Below are 24,092 nucleotides of genomic sequence, written 5' to 3'. Positions count from 1 at the left end.
TAACAAGGCTGTAAATATTTATTTATGCTACGACCGACCGTCTAATCTGCAATTCTATGAATAATTGGCCGGTTGGCACCCGTAAGCCCTAAAGAACATAGCACGGAAATTTTGTGTCAGTACTCCTTTAAACGTGTCGTTGAAGCAACGCCCCATTTTTTCGATCTACGATTTGCCACAGCGCACCAAGTCAATCTCGTACACCACTGCTTCTTGACATTCCACATACCACTTGGCGAGATTGTTTACGCATCGCCTTTCCGCTGCTTCCTTACTCGTCACTCTCCTGCAGAGCCCGCCAAGGTCCAGTATATTCACATTGCATAAGAGTGAATAGTGCGGATAAAGAGGAAAGAGGACGCGGTCAGGAAGCAGTGGTCTGCTAGATCTCCACGGTGCCCTGCGGCAAACCGTGCATGGGACAAACGGGGCGTTGCAGCAACAAAAGGTTATAAGAGCACGCCAACTCACTGAAGACTGGCACGGGCAGCATCTTTGCTCATCACATCACGGCTTCCCGCTGTACGCCACAGTTTCAAGAGTGCCGCATCTTAAGAAAATACAAAGGCCAGCACACGCACGAAATTTGTGAAGCGTTTATGATACACCGGGGACCCTCGTGTGTACCTAATCAGTCAGTGCCACTCCTGGGAACAAGAATAGCTTAGGCTGCTTGTTCAGAACTAGCCGGTGGTGTCTGTTCAGCGGAATGTCGTCGAGAGCATGTTGGAGGATCTTTGCTTGAAGGCCGTTCAGCGACGGCACCTCCGGAGGTCGCTGATCTTAGTTTTCCCTACGTAGGCTGGGCGAGCGGCGCCAGGTGAGCTGGATAGGCGATGAGGGCTTGGAGACGAGTAACGAAATGACGACGCTGGTCTGACGTCCTGACTGTTGGAGACAGAGGAAGGTTGCTATCTGGAGAAGTACTCTCTGATTTCGCTGGGACGCTCACCTTTCCTGGGGCAAGGAGCATCAGGATGAAAACCCCGAAGGCCGGCACGGCGATACGGGCACACCCTGTACAGATGGCCGGCCTCTCCGCAGTGGTAACACAGCCGAGTGCGATCCGGTGCACGCCATACATCCGTCTTGCGAAGTGGGCCCTCGTACGCAAGTTGAGGGCGCCGGAATCCAGGCTGACGAGGACCAACGGCGCCATTTACGTGCGCATAAGGGGGGGGTGGACACGGGCGGAGCGACACTCGCAGCAGCACATGTACTGGGTTGTTGCAGAGCTTGAGCGTATGTAGCGGAGTAGAGCGGAGGCATCTGCAGATTCAGTTCCACGGGTTCTCGCACAGCTTGCCTTACTTCCTCTCAACCGACTTGAGCGCGAGAGGCACGCGCTGGCGTAGGCGTAGGCACTTGGGACATACGGAGTTCTTCCCGCACAACTGAACGAATTAGCTCCCGTAGGGCATCCTGGCTGGTGGCCAATGCAACAGACAGTACATCCACTGGCGTGCAGCTGAGATTGTGATCATACTGAGATTGTGGTCATTAGTTTGTATGGGGCCTTAGTTTCAGTAGGTAGACGTGGCCTTTCCCTAGTAACCTCTTTCACGAGTTATGTGTCTAGATATGGTCCTCAGGTTCGCCAGGTGTCTGCCCTAGGCAGGTGTGTCCTCAGAGCATTTGATGGGTGCTTTCGAGGTCTGGGCAGCATTCCAAATACGCTTTATGAAAGCAGAAGTGGGTCTTATGATTTCTTGAGAATTTCACAAAAGGAGGTTTCGTTCGTCAATCCCAGAGTTTTTTCCGTCTAGATTCGCTTACCACGAAGGGAAATTGATATTGGAAAGTGATCCCTGCCGCAAGTGGTGTCGAATGTTTTCCACGTAGTTAGTAGCCTCGGAGGCGCAAAGGTGAGGTCTGGAGATTTGTCTTTTTGGGAAGCATTGAGTCCTATTCTCGTTGCTTCTATAGAGTCATTTAACAGCAACAGGTTCTTCATCTCCATTGTTTCTTCCAATAGTTTTCTTCGAGTGCCCGTAGCCGTGAAGCCCGATGTTGTGTTTTTGGCATTGAAATCTCCGCCAAATATGGTCTGCGGGACAGGAGATTGGTGCATAAGATCTGTGATCCATAGAAAGAGGTGTGTCGAGCAGATAGAATGATCGATTAGTAGTAAGACGAGGCGGCACGAAATGTTTTGCTATTAAAAAGTCTACCACGGATTACTACCGTTTCGTGCTGTTGCGATGTAAGTCTAGGTAGTTTGATCCTATAAAATCCAATTTCTTTTCGAACCGGTATCAGGGTGCACCCCGGTGCTTGAGGAGCAGAGTGTTGGAGGTGTGTTGGCTTGCGTGTTATTACAGGGTCCGAGTACGTGCATATACATTGACTTTAGAAATTCTTCGGGGTTCTTGAAGGATAATGAACAGCGGTTTCGGTTGATGAATCTTCTCAAGTTAGATTGGTGAATTTTGCAAAAAACTTCAGCAGTTCTGTTCTAATACAATGGGTGCAGCCATTACTTACCTTGGGTATTTGTACGTAGCCAGTCTGTATTATTTACGTTGTTTTCGCTACATCAAACTCTAGAAGGATACGAATTTTTCCGATCTCTTGTTTGCCTGGTTTTTCTGGACATCCGATTGGTTAATGTTGAACAGTTTCTTGAGTTCAGGGTCAATTATGGTTTGACACGTGGGCGTGCGTTCAAAGGAGCCGCTCCAACTACGTCTTGAAGAAATTTGGGAGATGTTAACAGTGGTTGCGCTGGAGTTGCCGGTGTAGTCTTTCCAACAAGGACCTCTTTGAGTTCTTGATTCCTATTTCCTAAGTTGTTCGAGTTTACTGCGTAAAGAGCCAGGTTTGGAAAGAATTTCTTTGCTCTCTGACTTACTTAAAGATGAGGATTGATTATCTTGCTTGATGGCTCCGGGGAGCTCTCTTTCAGAGGCTGTAGGTCTGCTGGACTGTGCCATTCTGTTAGCCTCTAAAATACCACGGGCTGCGTCGTTACGTGGCGTGTTAGAAGGGGGCAGAATACGGCTTGGGCAATTCGGGCTGACTGATATGTGAGCAACGTCTTTGCATGGAGTGCAGTAAACGGTAGGGACACATTCCTGATCTCCATCATGATCGCTGCGACATGTCCGGCAAACGCTTGGGTGTTGGCATTCTTTCGCCATGTGCCCGATCTGGTGGCATTTGTAACACACCATGCGCTTCGGGGGTTGGCTGTTACCGTGACAATTGCCATATAGTACTTCACAACTTCAGGAAGGGTTGGAGAGTCAAAAGTGATGACTGCTTTGTTGGTGTTGCCAATTCTTTGTGCCCTAAGCACCTTAGGTTGCCCACATCGAAGTCACCACAGGATGGCTTCGTTAGATTCATTCGGTTCGACTTCGATGGTTCCGCGTGTTGTGTAAAGGCGGTGATACGATTCCGCGACCTCGATGGAGAGTGTGACGATTTTGCCGTTGTGATGCCTTTACATACTCGTGGTCATCACTGGGCGCATTCGTTATCGTACACCGTAATGTCTATGCAATTGCCAGCACATCGTATTTTTGAGATGCGATTTCAGAGAGATAGGTCTAAGGCTGTAATGCCAATCAGGTGTGCAAAGGAGCCTTTAGGTGTGTTCCTAGCTGATACATCAACTTTGGTCAGTTGTCTAATGCGGAGCAGTAAACAGAGCCGACTTACCCGGTCTGTCTCGCCTATTGTTGCCAGATACGTCCGGGATCACGGTCCCCGCTGACTTCAGCGTGCTGATCATGGTACATCACGGTGTCTTGGTTGGGAGAAACTGGCGCCGTCCGGTCAAGTTGATTGGTCGTGCTGATGAGCCAGTTTGCACCTCTGCAACGCGCTGTTCAGCCGAAGTTTTTTGTTATGACGCGACGTGATGGCAGCGGCTGCCTTCGGAGATCCCTGCTGCCGGCATAGAATCGCGGGCCGCAGCAGCCTCGGTGGCAGCAATGACGTTTCGGTGGGTAGTCTTATCTTCAGCAAGGAATCTTCGTGCCTCACAGAAAGTTCCCCGGTGAGCTGTTCGAGGTAGGACTTCCACCGTGGTGTAGCGGAACACTTTACAAACTCGATGGTATAACAAATAGGTCACTTGGGGTGGTTGAACGACACTTATTGCGGCAAAAGCACTGAGCCAACGTGAGCGCAATCCATACTGGCCGCCACCTACCGGCTTCCCTGTTTTCATTTGAGTGAAGCAAAAGAAAAAACGCTCCAGTAACAGGAATTAAACGCCGGTCCCTTCCTCCCCCGCGTTACGACCCCGCCGTCTATCCGACTGCTCCATTTTGACATAATAGAAACTCAGTCCAAACTTACACGACAACCCCGCATGCGTCACGAGACAGCTTCTCGTTGAACTGTCGTGGTCGTTAGACGGAGGGGCCCAAGACTTTTTTTAAAGGTGATTTTTGTCTTTCCCGCCTGACGCCATATACCGTTTCCCAAACGCACCTTGTTGCGGAGACTGAACCGCTGGATTATAGAAAAGTATTATGAAAATTCGTTTATATAAACGCGATATACTGAGTGTTATTTTACTTCGTGTTAGCTCACGATGTATGCCTTCCTTAATTTATGAGAGACGGGAGTTAATCTTTCGTTCCCCAAATAAAGTAGGTGGCCCAATCTCGGTGGCGACATTACTTTCAGTGTGAAACACAGGCCGGACTGGTTCAATGGGTAACGTGTTACGCTGCTGAGCGCAAGCACGCAGGTGCGATTACTGTCCGCAGCTGGTGTTTTCTTGATAGAAGCAGAAAAAACACCCGTATGGGGAGATGTCGCAGCACGCTAAAGACCGCCACATGCCCGGTGTTAATCCGGAAGCGTTCACTAGAGAGCACCTGGTAACGCGGGTGTTGATTCGGTACACATATTACCTAAAGATTTGAATTATTTAAACTACCCAGAGACGCTACGGTAGGATGCATTGTAGGTTGCGGCATCGGCTGGAAACCGTCTCTACCGAGCATCACACCGCCGCCAGGGCGTACAACAAACTTCACTGCGCAGGCGTGGCACCTGCTGAAAATGTCTGTCCTTTGTTTCGTGTCTTCGTGTGTTATTGTCCTCCTCTGCACACTTCAGTTTCCGCTCCTGACTCAGAGGAGCCCTCATCCGTGCCTGCCTCAGTTGTAGTTTGCGGAATAAAGCGATGGCGTATTTAGGAGGACACTTCATGAGCACTGCTGGCATCGGATGGCTATCACCCAAGCGAAAACCGAGATATCATTCAGATTCATGGTGAAAAACACCGCAAGAAACACAGAGACAAAAATAAGATGGCATCACGCACAGCGCTGAGCTCGCAACTGAAAGTATATTAAAAAGAAGAAAACGTATTTATACACAAAAACCGTACTATCGCGCGAACAGAAAACACTAGGAATGCATGTGAGTGCAACAAATTGACATCTCTAAACAGTGTGGCACGCGAAGACGTTCCGTATCCAAGAATTTGCACAATCTGCTAGAGCACTAACGCACTTGCCCTCGTTCCTTCAAATACAGAAAGCATTTATTATCTCTCGGACATGCTGGTTTTTATGCTTTGCTGCTACGTTTTTATCCTTAACAACAGGGAAACAACCTATACATTTTTTGCAGTGTAGTGCAATGTGTGAATAGTCTTCACCCTTTAAAGAACGCCTCTGTTCCAGTAGTCGAATGTTTAGGCATCGGGCCCTTTGTCTAATATAAACTTTACTTCAGACAAAAAGAATCACATACACCACACCAACACAAGAAGGCACAAAACCTGACAAATTTTTAAACACCAGAGTCTACGTTTAGCTATACCTGATAACCTCCTATCTACCGCTCTACATATCTCGCCCAATTTGTCCTGCTCCGAGAACAGGTCGTTTACACCATAACGCCGTGATAAATTTTTAATCCATTGGACAACACGTGCGCTGATGGCATAAGCGAAAAGTATTTCTTCTTTGACTTCGTTTCTCTACCCGCTCGGCACCAATTTCGCCCACATTTTTACTTTGTCAACGGCAAGACGCATCACAGGCTTACTGTATACCCGGCCGACGTCAGCCAGACAATTTGTTCAGAAAAGCTCTTAGCATACCGATAGACGCCTGACTTACGAAAAACGCAGCTTAAGGAAGATACACCTACGCCGGGCCTAACAATCTTGAAATGCCCTGAATTGAAATTGAGCATCGGATTCCTGGATCTAGGGCTATACTCCCAACAGACATGTCTTCTTTCAATAAGCAATTTCATGCCGAAGAACTGAATCTGCTTGTTTGGGGAGCTCCAACGTAAATTTGAAAAGACGTGTGCTTGCCAAATTGAATAGACCTGCCGCAGAGCACTAGAATAAAATTGGGCATATTTTGCTCTGTGCTCATCAAGCACTTTTTGACGCAACTAAGCTATAAAAACCTAGTTATCCACTATTTTATGCACATTTTCTATAACTGGGCCAATATTCAAAATATATGTGCTGTCGACGCAGTACGCCCTTTGTGTTCTTCAGCGTTTACCCTATTGCCCCAACATGATCATCTTAACTTTAAAAATCGCTTATTTGATTAGTGGCTGTATCTGCCAACTAAACCAGACACCCATGCCTTCAGCCCAAGACGATGACACATCCATTTGACATCCGGCGTCGTGCTTCGCTACTACTGCCCTCGTGCAGCCTCGATGTCATTAACCATATTTCATTTGATACATTGGGCAAAACTGCTGGGGATGGAGCTCATCGAATTATCAGAATGGAGGCTCTATTGTGTACGTTACCTGGAAGTGGAAAAAATGACGCCTCTAGCCACTACGATTTGTAACTGGCTGTATTGGCCCATGGGGCGAATATCACCATATTGCGCCTATTTGCATGTTCTTCGAAGAATTTTCATGTGTGAAAACGTGGATGGCCTAGCCCGCGCGTCCAACTGATTGCATACTCTAAACTGCAGTCGGCATTATTGGGGAATGCAGAGAAGCTGGTAAAAAAGTCAGGAAAAGGCTCACCACCTGTGACAAGTGTGTGGCGCCCCCCGACCCTGATAATCGTTGGCCGCTAGGTCCAGTGGACCCACCAGGCTTGATGGGCAACATTGTGTGTGGCTGGCGAACAAACACCGCCGAGCACAGCAGCTCGCGGTCAGTCACCGTCACCACCAGCATGCTGCTTGTCGGCACTCGCCTGGAGGGTACTCCTACCCTCCCAGGTTCACGAACGCGGAACTAAATCGTAACAATAGCGACGAGGGACGAAGCCCGCGCAGCGACCGAAGCCACCAAGAACGCCAAGACACCGCCTTCCCCCACGCCGGCCGCCATTACGCCATGCCGCTGTACGGGAGGCTCGAGCCGTTCGAGGGTGAAGGGTCCGCCTGGCCGGTCTACGAGGAGCAAGTCGGCGTGTTCTTCCGGGCGAACGACACACCCGAGGCAAAACAGCGCGACATCTTCCTGGCCAGCTGCGGGACCCGCGTCTTCGCTCTCCTGCTCGACCTGCTCAAGCCGGCCACGCCGCACGAGAAGTCGCTGGGTGAGCTGCTCGCGACGCTACGCTCGCACTACAGCCCGGCTCCGTCAACGCTAATGGAGCGTTTTCGCTTCAACAACCGGAGCCGCCGAGACGGGGAGACGCTCGGGCAGTTCGTCGCAGCGCTGCGAGGGTTGGCGAGCGGCTGCGCCTTCGGGGAGCAGCTCGACTCGCTGCTCTGGGACCGTTTCGTCTGCGGCATCAACGACCCCGCCATGCAGACGCGACTCCTGGAGCATCCCGACCCCTCGCGGGACGACGCCGTGAAGGCAGCGCTGGCGATGGATGCTCCGGCCAAGGACGTGGGCGAGATAGCACGTGCCGGCGGCTCACCGTCGACGGAGGCGGCAGTGAACAAGATGGCGACAAGGCATGGCAGGTGCGTTCGGTGCGGTGGTGACCCCCCCCCTCACAGAACGAACAGAAGCAGCAGCTGGCGTCGAGCACATGTTCCGCGCCAGCCCATGGCCAAGGGAGTCGGCGCATGGGTAGGCGGTGGGGGAGTGTGGCAGCACCTTCGGGTGCAATGGGTAGGCTTCACGTCGTGGCCGAAGACCCGCAGATTTTCGACATTTGGCACGCGGGCACAGTGCAGCCGTCGGTTCCACCATACATGCTGACCGTCAAAGTCTGCGGGCGTCCCATTTCCATGGACCTGGACATAGGGGCCAGTGTGTTTGCAGCGGTTTGCAGCAATTTTACAGCTGCTGTTCATGCAGCTGCTGGTCATGGCCGGAAAAGTTTTCAAACACACCTTCGCTCGCGTGTCCGTGGAGGCGTCGGGCGTCATGCTTCGCAGCTTCCCTGGACAGTTCGCCCAAGTCGAGGGTCAAGCCCAGGTCAGCTTTCGCCTTGGCGGCAGGGAGGCCACCCTGCCCCTGTACTTGACCACGGGGTTGTCACCGACGCTGCTGTGCCGGAACTGGATCCAGGCTTTGGGTGAGCGGCTGCCAGAGTACTAGGAGGCAGTGCAGGTGGTGGAAGACGTCCCGATTATCCTGACCAAGTTTGAGGCCCTGTTCTAGCCCGGCTGGGCACATTCACGGGCACGGCGGCAAGCATTATTGTGCCAGAAGGAGCCCGGCCCCGATTTTTTAAGCCGCGCCCGCTGCCGTTCGCCCTGAGGACGGATTAACCCAGCAGCTGCAACAGGTGCAGCGAGACGACATCCTGGTGCCCGTCAAATCGTCAGAGTGGGCCGCTTCCATTGTGCCAGTCCTGAAGCAAGACGGCAGTGTAAGGATCTGCGGGGACTTCAAGGTGACCATCAACCCCGTCGCTACGGTCGAGAAATAGCCGCTGCCACGTATTGAAGATCTCTGGTCGGCGCTGTTCGGGGGACAGAAGTTCACAAAGCTAGACCTCAGAGATGCGTACCAGAAGCTGGTGCTCCAGGAGTCGTCCCTGAAGTATGTCACCATATCGACAATGCTGGGACTCTTCCAGTACAGGCGCCTACTGTTCGGCATGGCCTCAGCACCTGCCATTTTACAGAGGGAGATGGACAACTTGTTCAGGGGCATGAGGCACGTCGCGGTGTACTTGGATGACCATCTGGTGACCGGTACAGCCAACGAGGATCACCTGCAGAACCTACACAACGTCCTGGCACGATTGTAGGATGTTGGGCTGAAGCTCAAGCTAGACAAGTGCGTTTTCTTGGCCCCCATGGTTGAGTACCTAGGCCACGTCATTTCCCGGGTAGGCCTAGCTCCGGCACCCCGCAAGGTTGAGGCTGTGCTCAAGGCGCCCAAGCCCCAGAGCCAGAAGGAGCTGCAGAGCTACCTGGGCATCGTAAACTTCTACAGTAGCTTCCTGCCGAACCTGTCGTCGCATCTGCAGCCGCTCCATCTTCTGCTTCGAGATGGACAGCAGTGGGCCTGGAAGAAGGAGCAGGAGTTGGCCTTCTAGCGCAGCAAGGAGCCGATCACCAAGGCTCCAGCGGTGGTGGTGCACTTCGATCCGGCCAAGCCTGTCGTCCTGACTGTAGATGCGTCGCCGTACGGTGTGGGAGCTGTCCTGGTCAACCGGGAGAAGAATGGCCATGAACACCCTCTATCGTTTGCGTCCCGTCGGCTTCATGAGGCTGAGCAGCGGCACAGCCAGCTGGACAAGGAAGGCCTGGCCCTCATGTTCGGGGTCGAGCGCTTCCACCAGTACCTGTGTGGCTAAACTTTCGAGGCGGTCGCGGACCACAAGCCCCTGCTTGGACGACTGGGGCCTGAAAAGGCGGTCCCAGTGCAGCCATCGGCTCGAGTGTGCGCTGGGCCCTGAGGCACGCGGCCTACAACTATTGGCTGGTCTACCGTCCGGGAAAGGTCCTGGCACCTGCTGATGCCCTGAGCCGACTGCCCCTGCCGAAAGTGCCTGCTGCAGTTGCTGAACCTGCCGAAGTGTTCATGCTGGAGCACGCTTACCTGCAGGTGCTCTCCAGATCGGCAGTGTCACAGGCGACCAGCCGGTACCCATTCCTGTCACAGGTCGTCAAGGCGGTGTCCCGAGCGGAGGAGTTGGCGGAGCGCACATACAGCCACAAGGCCGCCGAGCTGAGCCTGCAGCAGGGCTGCCTGCTGTGGGCTCCCAGGGTGGTGATTCCGCAGAGCCTGCGGTCCAGAGTCCTGCAGTTGCTGCGCGCGGGTCATCCAGGCGTGGAGAAGACCAAGATGGTGCCCCGGTCCCACGTTTGGTGGCCTGGCCTGGACCAGGACATTGCTCGCATGGTGCAGAGCTGCCAAGTCTGCCAGGAGAACCAGCGAGCCTCGCGGCATGTGGACATCACACCCTGGCCGTTCCCGGAGAGGCTCTGGTGCAGCTTGCACGTGGATTTTGGGGTGTCCTCTTTAAGGGCCATTACTTCCTGGTGGTGGTGGACGGCTTCTCCTAGTGGGTGGGGGCACTGCCAGTCACCATTTCCTCGGCAGGAGCAATCATTGCGGCGTTGCGTCAAGTCTTCGCAGCCCAGTGGTTGCCGGACGTCATCGTGTCCAACAACGGTCCCGCTTTCGCCAGTGAAGAGTGCCTGGCCTGGCTGACGAAGAAACGAATCCGTCGGATGATGGTTCCGCTGTACCACCCTGCGTCGAATGGTGCTGCCGAGTGGGTGGTGCAAACGGTGAAGGAGAAGCTCAAGAAAAGCAAGGCTGGGGATTCTTGGACGCAGGTTGGACGAGTCCTGTTCCAATACCGGACCACGCCCCACGACGTCGTAGGCCGCGCCCCCTGCGAGTTCCTGTTAAGCAGGATGGTAAAGACACCATTAGACGTGTTGCACCTAGACCTCCAGTCCACAGCGCTCCTGAAGCAGCTCAAGCAGAAGCTGGCGGCTGACCGAGGTTGGCGTCCTGGGCTTTTGGTGGAGTCTGAGGCTCCGGTCTTCGCCAGGAACTTCCAGCCTGGTCCACCCTGGTCTGCCCGGAACGTGGTGTCTCCTGCCAGTGCGTCGTCGCTGCCCGCCCGCATGTCAGACGCGACCACGTGGCACCGGCATGCTATGTGAGGCCTCGCCTGGCAACCTCAGCCGCCCCTTCAGGAAGCCAGCATGCAGAGGAGCCAACTGCACCGGCCCCTGCGAGCATAGCACCAGGAGCTGGTGCTACTCATGCCTCTCTGGCGCCACCTGAAAGTCCGGTGCCACCTGCAAGGCTGACGGATGGTGTGCGAGCGGCACAAGCACCACCCCATGCTGGCACACCAACATCGACACCTGTGCTCAGGTGGATTGAAAGACAGCGGAGACCACCGAACCGTTACTCGCCGGGGGGACAGGTGTTTTGTGGTTGTGTTGTAAAAAACACACTTGGGGGTGAGGGGTGTGACAAGTGTGTGGCGCCCCCCAACCCTGATATTCGTTGGCCGCTAGGTCCAGTGGCCCCACCAGGCTTGGTGGGCAACATTGTGTGTGGCTGGCGAATAAACACCGCCGAGCACAGCAGCTCGCGGTCAGTCACCGTCACCACCAGCACGCTGAATGTCGTCACTCAGCTGGAGGGTACCCCTTCCCTCCAAGTTTCACGAACGCGCGGCTTAATCGTGACACCACCCGTGTGGTAAAGAAATAGAACGTCTTTTTCTCAACGAAAAACTCCCGGGACGGATAGAAAACAAAATTTGTCTTGCTTCACGACCTACCGTCCCCAAGAAACGGCAGCACCGATCCCAGCAAGGTGAGGACGAGGAAAAGCAAGTAGCTGCAAAGAATACTCTAGCGATGCCTCATCCTTCACGACCGGTTGACTGACAGGTATCCAGTGCCCCATGTCTTCCGAGCTATTGATAATGCTGCACCTTGTCATTTTCTGCGACCGTGCGTCAGCCCGTCAAGTTGGACTTTTCAGTTGCAGTGAGAGCTCTGTATTCCCCCCCCCCTTATGTTGCCAACAAAAGTGTTTTTTTAAGCAAGGAACATGAACCCTCGCGTTTGGGGCAGCCTAATTTTAGTGCCCAGTATCCTTCATGTTATTTTTTGGCAATCTAGGGGGGTGTTTATTAAACCTTCATTGGTTTTTACTGGCAATATTTTTCAAGTAGCCCAGGCGAACTATGTGTTATGTTGTTTTATTTATTTCGTCACAGCTTATTTGTTTTACTTGCTACGGTAGTTGGCATGCTGCGTCGTAATTAGTGGTTGCCTTTACCTTTGTTGTTCCCGCCGGTGCCCGAGAGTTTCATAACCGAGGCCTTGATTCCAAACCTGATTACTGACTTTGCCGCAGCCGAATCACCATTCTCTGACACCAGCCTACATATCGTGGGTGTGGGAAACGATGTTGAATATAATGAATGCAAAATAATTGAAGCACATGTGAGCATCTTGACCCGCTATTTGGGCAAATGGCTTTAACAGCAATTTTGGTTGCCTGGACTTCTTTGGTTATCCAATAGTATCAAAACATTGTGTGTGGCTTTCTCATTCCTTTTCCTTCTAATGGAATGCACTGATTGCAGACTCGATTCTACAACACGTACAAACGGCAGCAAGTACCGACAGCAAAGGGACCTTTGGAGGCTCTGCACGACGAAACCAGCGCCTCTGGAGTGAAAGGCGCCAAGCTGTGCGTTGACAGATGTTTCCTAGGCAGTGCCTCTCTGTAGACACTGGAAAGGGTATAACGAAGGTCACCGAATCGCAAGACTCGAGGTCAATAACGCCAAGCATTAAAACGAACAAAAACCACACAGTGACACCGTCACTGTATGTGGTCCCTTGCCGTCAGAATATTGCACGATTTGCAAGCGGCAGCTGAAACTACAAACGAGGACACATCTTTGCAGCAGCATTAACATCCTTTATCCATTGAAGAGCTACCCTAGATGTACATCGTCTGGGTGCCTGAGAATGAATCAATCGACAATAATTAAGTTGTTCATGCTGCAACTCGGGCCCATATACGCCGGGCCATTTTCAGAGAGGGACCGTCGGCATTTTCTCCCACCATGAAAAGAGAATAGACCTTATGCGCAGAACCCTAAGGAGGCTCGCCTTGTCGTTGTACTACGATCGCTGGACAAAGTAGAGCCACACGACGTTCCGTCGTAGCGGCTGAAATATACGTAATTAACAGCAGCACGGAACACTCATGGGGTTATTTTTTATGGTAGTAGGCGAAAATAAGGCTGTGCAACGCCGGTACGTGCGGGAGGAAAAACAGGCATAAAAGAAAACAGAACTCCCGCTGGTGCAGTTTCATGCAGGGGGTGCGCGAACACAGCGAAGACGGGAATTTGAATTACATAGGGTGGTACAAGCGAGCCGATTAAGGCGCTACTGCCCATTATGGTGAATCACTAGTCTACCCTCCCGACAGCTTTTACATTAAGTGCAACGGCTTTAATTTTTCAATACAGAGACATCCTAGCATACTACAGGCATAGCAGACGAATATCCCCGCCACTTCGTTTTGAACTATAAAGAAACGAAGCCGCCACTTTTAGAATACTGCAGACGAATGCCCATGCACAATATTCCTCCTTTAGCTATTTCTGTACCACGGCAGGAACTCCATATCATCAGGTGTGTGAGTGCCAACAAATCCTTAACCTAATCCTCATTCTCCCCCTCCTATGGGCATGGATGACTCGTCTGGCCGACTCAGACCTAGGATCCCAGAAAACCTTGGAAAATTGTGCCTACGGGAATCCCCAGTATGGGTATACCGGTCTAAGAATTCCCTCAGCCGGGGGGGTGCTGTGCATTCAGCACGTACGCGCATGAAGAAAGGCAAATCCTCTATCTCCCTTCTCGCGATCTCTTGCCTCTATGGTTCCGTGCTTTCTGTCGCTGGCTTATTATAGTGCGGCACAGTCGAGGGTAAACGTTTGCTGAAATGGCCGTTTATTTCTCACATGTAAAAGTCCGTTCAAAGCCCGGCATGACGCCTAGTACTACGCAGTGACGAAGCGTTGTTTCCAGAACGCACTAAGGGTGAAATGATGTGCGTCAGAATGGGATTTGTGTGCGCCAATTTTTTGCATCCGTAATATATTTTAATATTTTAACAGCGCACCTCTTTTAACAAATGGATAGGCAGTGAACAATACCAATAAATTGTTTAGTGGGGCTTGGAGCGACCGCCCGGGAGTTAACAAAACCAAGAAATTACCAGCGCTAGCGTGTGCGTGTCTCGCGACGACAGCCAAGCACCCCACGAGCATGTTTGTCAGGCCGAGCATGCTCACTTAGCGTAGATTGGCCAAGATTGCGGTGGCCACCCAGCAGTAAAATAAACCAAGAAAATTCCAAGCGCTCGTGTGTGCTTGCCTCGCGTTGACTACGCAGCGTTTCCGGCCCACGTTTGCAAGCCAAGCATACTTACTTGGGCAGATTGGCCAAGATTGGCTAAAAAAAGTAGCAGAGACATCTACGATTGAACACTAGATGTGAGCCGCGATAGCGATACTTGAACTCCCACAGAACGTTTTTGTAGGCAGTTGCTGCATTTCCTATCTGTGCTTCACGAGCCCTAAAGGTCATCGAAGCGAGGAATTCTAGCAGCAAAGGTTTTTTATCACCGTGGTCCACAAAAGACACGGGCTCTCTGCGCTCCTGTTGCTAAAATTTGAGTGCGAGAGGTTACGGATTTGAGGTGTTGGTCAGTTTCCGCGAGGAGGCGTAAGTGTCAGCGTTTCGAAGTGTTTATTGTGCGCTGTTGGGCACGCTGAAAAATTTCGCTTTTTGGAAAAAGATAGAGAGGCCATCGGTGTTCTGTAAGAAATGGTTGGGGTTTAGAACATTGGGTAAAGAGATCGAAGGAAGCTGAAGGGGAAACATGAAGTCAAGGGCATAAGATACAGCAGCTCCTTCCCTCACCTTCTCAATCAGCTCGCGTACATCTTGAGGTGACGAGGTGGTCAAAGCTCCGTCCCACGTTTCGAAGAAGAGGAATCTGTGGTGTTTCATTTGTTCTCCCCTGACCATACCCTTGTCCAGGGCCAGGTTGTGTGCTGGCGGGTGGATGTTTCCCGGCATTTAGCGTAGTTTTAAGTTAATGTCTAATCTTCACACTTAACACGTTCGCACACACAAAATTGAAGATAATTGTGTGGGTTTTCCGTACGCAGAGTATGTGATTCTTCGGCATTTAGACCTAGTTGTCGCAAGAGGAAAGAACGTGTTCGTTGGCATAGCATACAAATATGTTCTTAACATTTTTTGAAGATAGCACGGTGGTTGTCAAGGTCTCAGGCAGCACGGTTCGTGTGGTTTTCAGTCAGTGTGTCATTCTCCTCCAAACCATTGTGTCGGGGTGTCAAATTGACATTGTCAGTTTTCTGCATTGTGGATGGGGGTATCTTACCGCAGTACTTCTATATTTCACCTGCAGAAAAACACATAAAACTCTTCCAGAGTATGAAATGATTCTTACTCTTCTTTTCGAAACTTTTGCTTGTCAGACTGCCCAGAGGAAGTCTCTAACTTGTGTTTTGTTTGTGCGTGCCGGATGGACATTCAGTGACAAAGAGTGCCAGAGAAGTAAACTACAAGAATTGCGGCCTCATGTTTTCGTACATTCTGGGGTCGGTGTGCAGTGTCGTCTCAAGATTTTGTAACTTTCCCCGAATGAATTCTACCCACCGTAGCTCATCTTCTGTAATATTGGTTTATTATTTTTGGTATAGGAGAGTGTGCGGAGTCACTGGACCGGTTCCTTGTCTATCACGGCGTGCACTAGTTTCTCCTTAAATGACCCCTTCCGTTTTTTTTATTTCCAGCCCCCTCTCTTAGGGCTAATAGTGGGTTTCTTCGATTTCATAAAATGCGTCATAGAGACACAAGTTGAGGACATAGGCAGCGTAATTATCACCAACATCATACCTAAGACGACTGCAGGGTGAAGGCCTCTCCCACTGACCGTCACCCGCAACTGTCCTTCATTTCAAGAGTTCATTCTTTGCAGGGAAAATTGTTACTTCATTCATTCATTAATAGTGTGGTCTTCCCCTTCTACTAGAACCGTCTATTTATGCCCATTTTGTTACTTTGGAGGTCCGCCCATTGTTAGCTCATCTACCGGTCAGAATTGCGGCATATAGAACTGCCTTATTGGTGCTCTCCTGACGAAAACGTTTCCTTAACTTTTTTCGGTGCGACGAAATTGTCCTCCGCTCCAAACTTCAGTTGCAGTTCAACACATTACAGATTCAGCGGAGCCCTCGAATCTATCTGCCTCTGTCGTAGCTACAGGGTGGCAGCGGTGAGGTATTTCCGCAGTCGGCTGGTGAGCACGGCTAATAGCGGTCGTCTAGGAGCAACGGGGAATTTGTAAAATGACCCAAATAACGCTCTGGCGTTACAAACTCCAGCGTTCACCGTAATAGTAGCAACACTTGTTCGGAGCGAGGAAGGCGCGTTATAGCGTAGGCCCATCCAGGGTAATGTCCAATAATTATTACTTGCGAAGTAATGAAGGAAGCTCACACTTAAACCACCAACGGAGGAGTAAAGAAGTCATTGCGGCAGCGAAAAAGAAGAATCGGCTGCAATTGTGGACCTAAATCTTCGTGATAGTCGTGAAGCTTCACTACGTGAAGCTCCACAACTTCACTACTGCAAGTCTTACGCGCTATTAAAAGCTTCCTTCATTTCTTTTTTAATTGGCTTGTAGGACGAAAACAAAGATTCATCGTAAAAGCAAGTAAATCACTTTCACCACTCTTTTCGATGAGTCTAACCTCATCACTGTCTGTTGTCAGGATGAAACAAAACAAATTCATAACAAACAGTTTTTCATAAAAGCAAGTACATCCTTTTCGCCACTCTTCTCGACGACCACAGCCTCATCACTATCTGCTCTCAGGATGAATGAAAAAAATTCATAGCAAGCAATTTTTCATTAATACCACGAAAATCCCCCTTCTTGTACTCTTTTCAAGTCACCAACTTCGTATTCTTTGGTGGTAAACAAAGCTGGCATGCAAGCACACCAGCAAGAAACAAGATGTGTGGCAAGGCATAGCAGTATCTTTGTTCATTTTGAAGTGATATTGATATTCCTGGTGATGGCGTTTCGTCGTCCCTGAGAACGCTCGTTTTTGAGTGCGCCCGAAGCAGGCCCCTTGGTAGCTATATATTCTTCCGTGGGGTGATATAACGTGTGTTTTGGTGTCCCTTTTGTTTAAACGCGGCTAGATTGCAGATATTACGCAGCGTTTTTGGTGAAATATATGCTGCCATTTATAACGCGGGAAACCGCGAACCAGTGTTAGCGCTGAGCTGCTCAACCCTCTTACCGCTCGTATTTGTGTTGTGTGCTGCCCTGAGCTAGCTTACGGGTGAAGGCGGCGTGGTCAGCCATCGCCGAGAAACGGCGACACCACCACGACACCGGTCCATCTCCTGATGAACAGAAGACGAAGTGGGCCACCGTTAGATCTGCGCTGCCTATCCTATAATCGCTTTGCCATCACCGACAACATGCCGCCGTTTTCACCACACAAGCAAATACCATCATGCGATGTAGGAAATACTGCGAGATTGTTGCAAGGTGCGTACGTACAATCAGGGCATCCAGCTCGGGTTACTACCGCATTGGGCTTGTGATCGCGGTGATGGTGTAGTACACAGTAAATGCACAGACCGTATGCTTCGAATGCACTGTCATGTGGCATATCTAGCGATTCCACGCTGCCATCTCCCTTCATGTCTTCTCGTTGGGCGGCTGAATGTGGTGCTTGCACAGGCATAACATATTGCTGGTAGCCATCGCAGGTAATCCTCGTTTCTGGTTGTCAGATGCGATCTTTTTGGCGCTTGTTTGGAACCACTGGTTCTTTCTTTCAAGGTAACTGCGTCGAGCTGTTGGATGGTGAACCAACCTGGCGTATCGGCTATAAGCGCGTTTCTTACATGGCCACATCGCCACTAGCTGACTCCGGCAAGGTACCAGTTGCCAGAAGAACGATACACCCAAGCTTCTAGTTTATGCCTCCCGCTTAGAAAACACAAATAACTAGAGTGTGACGTTGTATGAAAAAACACGAAAATCGCGGTCTGGCAGTCAAGGAACCTGAACTATAATGTGTGGTATTTTGTGTACAATTACGTACCGTCATCAGACCTATGACGTTGCATCAAATAAACCCTATAATTGCGGCCGGGCAGTGAAGTAACCTGAACAATAATGCGTGGTATTTTATGAATAATTATGTACCGTCATCAGACCCTGGATGACTGTTTATCACAGCGATCTTTGCTGGCTGTTGCTTCCAACAACGCGTACTAATTTTTGCTGTACCAAAGTAACAGGCATGGTTCCAAAGCGTGACTCAGTCTAAGGCATTTGAGCCCCACAAAAGGTTAGAATTATGTTCACAACCAAAGAATGGATATATACAGGGGAACAAAAAAGCGCTGTGTATTGGGAAAAGCCTTGTGGTTTACCCGCCAGCCCTCTTCTTCCAGCCCTAGATAGAATAGATGTGGTGAGGCGCCAAAGACCCCTAAATACACTGCCTAAGGAACATCAGTTTTCGTGTCGGCGTCATAAATTACCGACAATTTATATTTTGACCTTCTGGTGAAAACACGTTTTTATGTGATAGCGTTAGATGCAGTCCCAAATGGTGACCGTGTCTTCCTCGCAGGCTACCACCGACTTGGCATACAAGAAACTTCATTGCGCATCCGCCGAAGCTGCTGAAAACGCGTCTTCTTTATTTCGTCTCCACCGTAGTGTCATTTTCCCCCTCTTCAAACTTCAGTTGCATTTGAACACATTACAGATTCAGCAGAGCCGTTGAATCTTTCTGCCTCTCTCGTAGCTTCATGGCGGCAGCGGTGAGGTATTTCCCTAGTCTCCTGCTGAGCACCTGCTGAGTCTCCTGCTGAGTCTCCTGCCGTGGCTCCTAGCCGACCGCTGATAGAGGTCGGCTAGGAGCCACGGGGAATTTCTAAAAAGAGCGAAATAACGCTCTCGCGTTACAAACTAACGCGTTCGCCGCAATCGTGGCAACACTTGTTCGGAACGAGGAAGACGCGCTGTAGCGTACGCCCATCCAAGTTGATGTCCAATAAAAATCACTTGCGAATAAATGAAGGAAGATCACATAGCACAAACAGTGGAGTAAAAAGTTCGTTGCGGCAGGGAAGAAGAAGCAAATCAGCTGCAATCGTGGACCTAAACCTTCGTGATAGTCGTGAAGGTTGCATACAACTTCGCTACCTGAAAGTCTTACGCGCTATTTTGAGCTGCCTTCACTTCTTTTTTACTTGGCTTGTAGGATGACAACAAAGATTGAACTTTAAAGCAAGTACATCCCTTTCACCACTCTTTTCGATGAGCCTAACCTCATCACTGTCTATTGTCAGGATGAAGGAAAAAAATTTATAAAAAACAGTTTTTCATAAAAGCAAGTACGTCCCTTTCGCCACTCTTTTCGATGACCACAGCCTCATCACTGTCTGTTCTCAGGATGAATGAAAAAATTCAAAGAAAACAATTTTAAATGCAGAGCATTTCTTTAACTCACGATGTCACCCGTTCTAGGCGTCCGTAGTAGTCCGCATCGCTCGCAGGTGCGCCCTCTCGGCGCCATCGTGGCGTGATAAAGGCGGGTGTCGGGGAGGCTGGATCGCACTCATCGCCGCGCTCTCTCGTCAGCCCCGCTCCTCCTCGCCTACTCTCCGCTGGCAGCGCCCGCTCTCTCCGCGGTCGGTTCACGCCCAACAGGTGGGGGAGCGCCCGTCGCGGAATCAACAACATCTGTGGCGTGATCGTGACGTCAGCATCGCGCGCGCGTGGCGCGATCGTGACGTGATAAAGGCGGGTGTCGGCGAGGCTGGAACGCACTCATCGCTGCGCTCCCTCGTCAGCAGTTGCCACAAGTGCAACAACATTAACGTAACGCCAACTACTTAACGTCGTGCGCCGCGGAAATTCTCTGCATTTGATTGTGCCCCTCGCGAGGGGGATGTTTCTTCCATTAGGAAAACACCTACCGCTGGCGGGAATCGAACCCGCGTCCTCGGGCACAGCATTTCTTTCACCCGTCGTCTTGTCATCATTCACTCAGTTAGGACGGTGACGCTGCTGAACCCAGAAACGGCCGCCAAAGGGCTGCGCCCTAAAATAACAGCTTCAAAATAATTTTCTGTTTCCTGCGTGCTGGCCAGACGTCTACGGTAAAAGAAAAGCTGCATGTCGCTAAGGGTAATAGAGGGATAAAAAGGGCGCTAGATGACGACGATCCCGTCGGAGAGCCTGACGTGACATGTCAATTCTTGGCTCGCGACTGTTGTTAAGCAAAGTTATCGTTACTGGTTCCCTTGCGAGTCCCGCTAGTAGTACTTGTAGCGGGCATAACAGAAAAGGGTAGCTGATTGTCCCGTTACAAATAAAAGACTTCACGGGTAACACGAGCCACGTAAGTTATATCCGCTAACTTGTGGATTCTTCCCAAGTCTGGCCATTTTTCATTAAGACCACGAAAAGCCTTTTTCTCGTACTCTTTTCAAGTCACCAACTTCTTATACTTTGCTGAAAACCAAAGCTGGCATGCAAGCACAGCAGCAAGAAACAAGATGTGTGGCAAGGCAGAGCAGTATCTTTATTCATTTTGAAGTGATATTGATATTCCTGGCGATGGCGTTTCCTCGCAGCAGAGAACGCTCGGTTTTGAGTGCGCCCCAAGCAGGCCCCTGTCGTAGCTATATATTCTTCCGTGGGGTGGAATAAAGTGCGTTTGAGTGTCCCTTTCGTTTATAGACTGCTTGATTGCAGGTATATTACGCAGCGTTTTGGTTAAATATATGATGCCATTTATGAAGCGAAAAACTGCTAACCTGCGTTAGCGCTGAGCTGTTCAACCCTCTTACCGCTCGTATTTGTGTTGTGTGCTGCCCTGAGCTAGCTTACGGGTGAAGGCAGGGTGCTGAGCCTTCGCAGAGAAGCGGCGACAACACCACGGCACCGATCCATCTCCTGATGAAAAGAACAAGTGGGCCATCATTACTTCTGCGCTGCCTATCTTATTAGCGCGTTGCCATCACCGACAACATCTGCGAATGCCACAGTATTTACCACAGAAGCAAATGCCATCTTGTGATGTAGGAAATACTGCGAGATTGTTGGAAAGGTGATTCCGTACAATCATTGCATCCAGCTCGGGGTACTACCACATTGGGATTCTGATCGGGGTGGTGGTGTAGTACACAGTAAATGCACAGACCATATGTTTCGCGTTCACTGTGTTGCGGCATATGCAGTGGTTCCACGCTGCTATCTCCCTTTATGTCTTCTCGTTGGGCGGCTGAATGCGATGCTTGCACAGGCATAAAATGTTGCTGGGAGCCGTCGGAGGCAATCCTCGTTTCTTGTTGTCAGATGCGATCACTTTGGCACTTGTTTGGAACTACAGGTTGTTTCTCTCAAGGTAACTTCGTCGAGCTGTTAGTTGCTGAACCAGCCCGGCGTATCTGCTATAAGCGCGTTGCTCACATGGCCACATCGCCACTAGCTGACTCCGGTAAGGTAGCAGACCCCTAGAACTACGATACACCCAAGCTTCTAGTTTATACCTCCCCCTTAGAAAACGCAAATAAATGGATTGTGAAGTTGTATGAAACAAACACAAAAGTGGCGGCCTGGCACTGACGTAACCTGAACTATATTGTGTGGTATTTTATTTACAGTTACGTACCATAATCAGACCTATGACGTTGCATGAAAGAAACCCTATAATGGCGGCCGGGCAGTGAAGTAACCCCAACAATAATGTGTGGTATTTTATGAATAATTATGTACCGTCATCAGACCCTGGATGTTTAGCACAGCGATCTTGGCTGGCTCTTGCTTCCAATAACGCGTACTAATTTTTGCTGTACTAAAGTAACACGCACGGTGCCAAAGTGTGACTGAATCAAAAAAGCTTTGAGACCGACAAGAGGTTAGAATAATGCTCACAACCAAAAAAATGGACATATAGGGAGGAACGAACAAGCGCGGTGTATTGGGAAAAGCGTTATGGTTTACTCGCCAGCCCTCTTCCTCCAGTCCTAGATAGACTAGATGTGGTGAGGCGCCAAAGACCCCTAAAAAACACTGCATAACGAACATCAGTTTTAATGTCGACGTCACTATTAAAAAAATACATTACTAATTACAAGCTCTGCATTTTAAATCACTTGTTCGGTTGAAATTGCTATGGTAGGATGTGAGACCATTATGAATTTCAACTACTAGCATCCTGATTGTCACATAATTTTTAAGAGGCCGCGCATTGCATGCATTGCTACTATGAGTCCGTAAAATTATAAATGAGGTACTTATGTCTAGGACGTGTGCAATAGGTTGGCCTGTATATATGAATAAAAAAAACTGTGCAGATCAATACGTCTGCGTGGTACCGAGCGGGCATTGGCAAGCATTTTTTTACTCGCACGGGTGCTGGGCGTGTCATGTCTTACCTTTGTTATCCTTCCTAGTTACAATTTTTTTTCTGTTCTGTTGCACAAACAAACCGAATTGACTACTGTTGTACATCCTCGCATATATCATAAGGCTGTCATTCGAGTCGGCATCTATGGGGACGTCAGTGTCATTGCTTACACCTGCAGCTTCGTCATCAAGCCTGACACCGTCTGCAGCAGCGTAATCGAGTGTGGCAGCGCCTGCGTAGCCTCCCAGTCGGCAGACAAACCGGAACAGGCCCAGGCGCCGTTTTCACGAAAACTCTGGGCGCGTTTGTATGCTCACTATTTCAGAAGTGCACGCGATTTGTGATTTACTGGCCCCGTTGTCATCTCCGGTAGCCAGGAGAATTGTACAACTAATGACATTGTAATGCTCTTCCTACGCAATGGTTATAGAGGCTGTGGCACAAAAAGCTCAGGATATATGTAACAAGGTCACTGTTTTCCTATAGAATGCTTCCGGTCTTCGAAGCTGATTTTCAGAGTTCCTACAGTTCATAAAGCAGCATCGCAATATTAGAATCACGGTTACGCGTAAACATTCGTTTCTCTGGCTACACTGTTCCGCAGTCTACAACAGATGCGGCCCCTTTGAAGAGTTCTGCTCGCTATCGGGAACGACGGGACGTACATGGAGCATGCAATGCCTCCAGATGAAATAACCGAGTATGTAAAAGTGACTGTTAAAGGTTCTGCCCAAGCAATTTAGCGTTTTGCTGCATACATTCCCTCTGATCCTGCATTCAACGTGTATCGTCTCTAGAACATGGTACAATTGACACCGGCACCGCAAGTGTTGACGGGAGAGTAACACACACACCCCTCCTGAGGCAGCATTCAGACCACAGTTGGAGGCAGGCGCCTCTTCGACGCGACCTGCCGTAACTGTTACCTTGACTGCCATTAACAAATTGAGCCCACGTCTAACCAAGCGCAGAGTCGAGCAATCTCGATGTAACACCATGTTCTCCCTCGGACTGTCGTATAGTGCCCACTGGTATGTCGACATCGAGTGACATAGAAGTGATCCCCGGCTAACACATATCTTGCTGATGGTCTGTGTGGAGGCCGTTGAACCCTGATGTGTCTTGCCCGAATCAGTGGCTATATTCTGCTCTTATCGAGCTGATGGATGGACATTTTGAATCGCACAACCACCTAATAGACGCCCTGACCCGGGGGGGGGGGGGGGGGGGGGGGGCAGGGAGGTTCCTGTATGAACGTTCCCGTCTAACCTCAAGAATCTCTGTGGCCGAGGTGGAGTACAAAACGCTCCACGCGGTGCATTTCCGGACTGAAAGGCGTTCTCGTAAATCGCCGATAGATAGTGGTTTTAGCTAACCGTTTCTGACGGTCCGCTCCGCTCCGCCAGCTAGCGGGAGCGCCATTGCGCATGCGTGGCGCGCAAAGGCGCTAGCGGCGATACCGGAGCGGGGCCTCTTTGCGGACCGTCGCGGCAGCTTACGTTACCGTGCGGAATATCATCATGGCTGCCCTGCGATGCGAGAGCGCTCCCGCGAACTCGGTTTCTTTAGTTGAAACGCGAGCGATGAAATCGCGAAAGCTCTTCCGAATAAACAAACGTGCCACACTCCTCAACAAGCTTTACTACGGAAGCGAAAAACGTCCACCGAAGCGAGGGGCTGCTTCAATGCAGTGCCGAGAAAGACCGCCTTGTCGGCC

This window comes from Haemaphysalis longicornis, unplaced genomic scaffold, assembly GCF_048455015.1.
Source record: "Haemaphysalis longicornis isolate Haplotype H1 unplaced genomic scaffold, Haemaphysalis longicornis Haplotype H1 scaffold_18, whole genome shotgun sequence".
NCBI classification, from domain to species: domain Eukaryota; kingdom Metazoa; phylum Arthropoda; class Arachnida; order Ixodida; family Ixodidae; genus Haemaphysalis; species Haemaphysalis longicornis.
The sequence above is the reverse complement of the archived record's forward strand: the minus strand, read 5'-3'. Positions refer to the sequence as shown.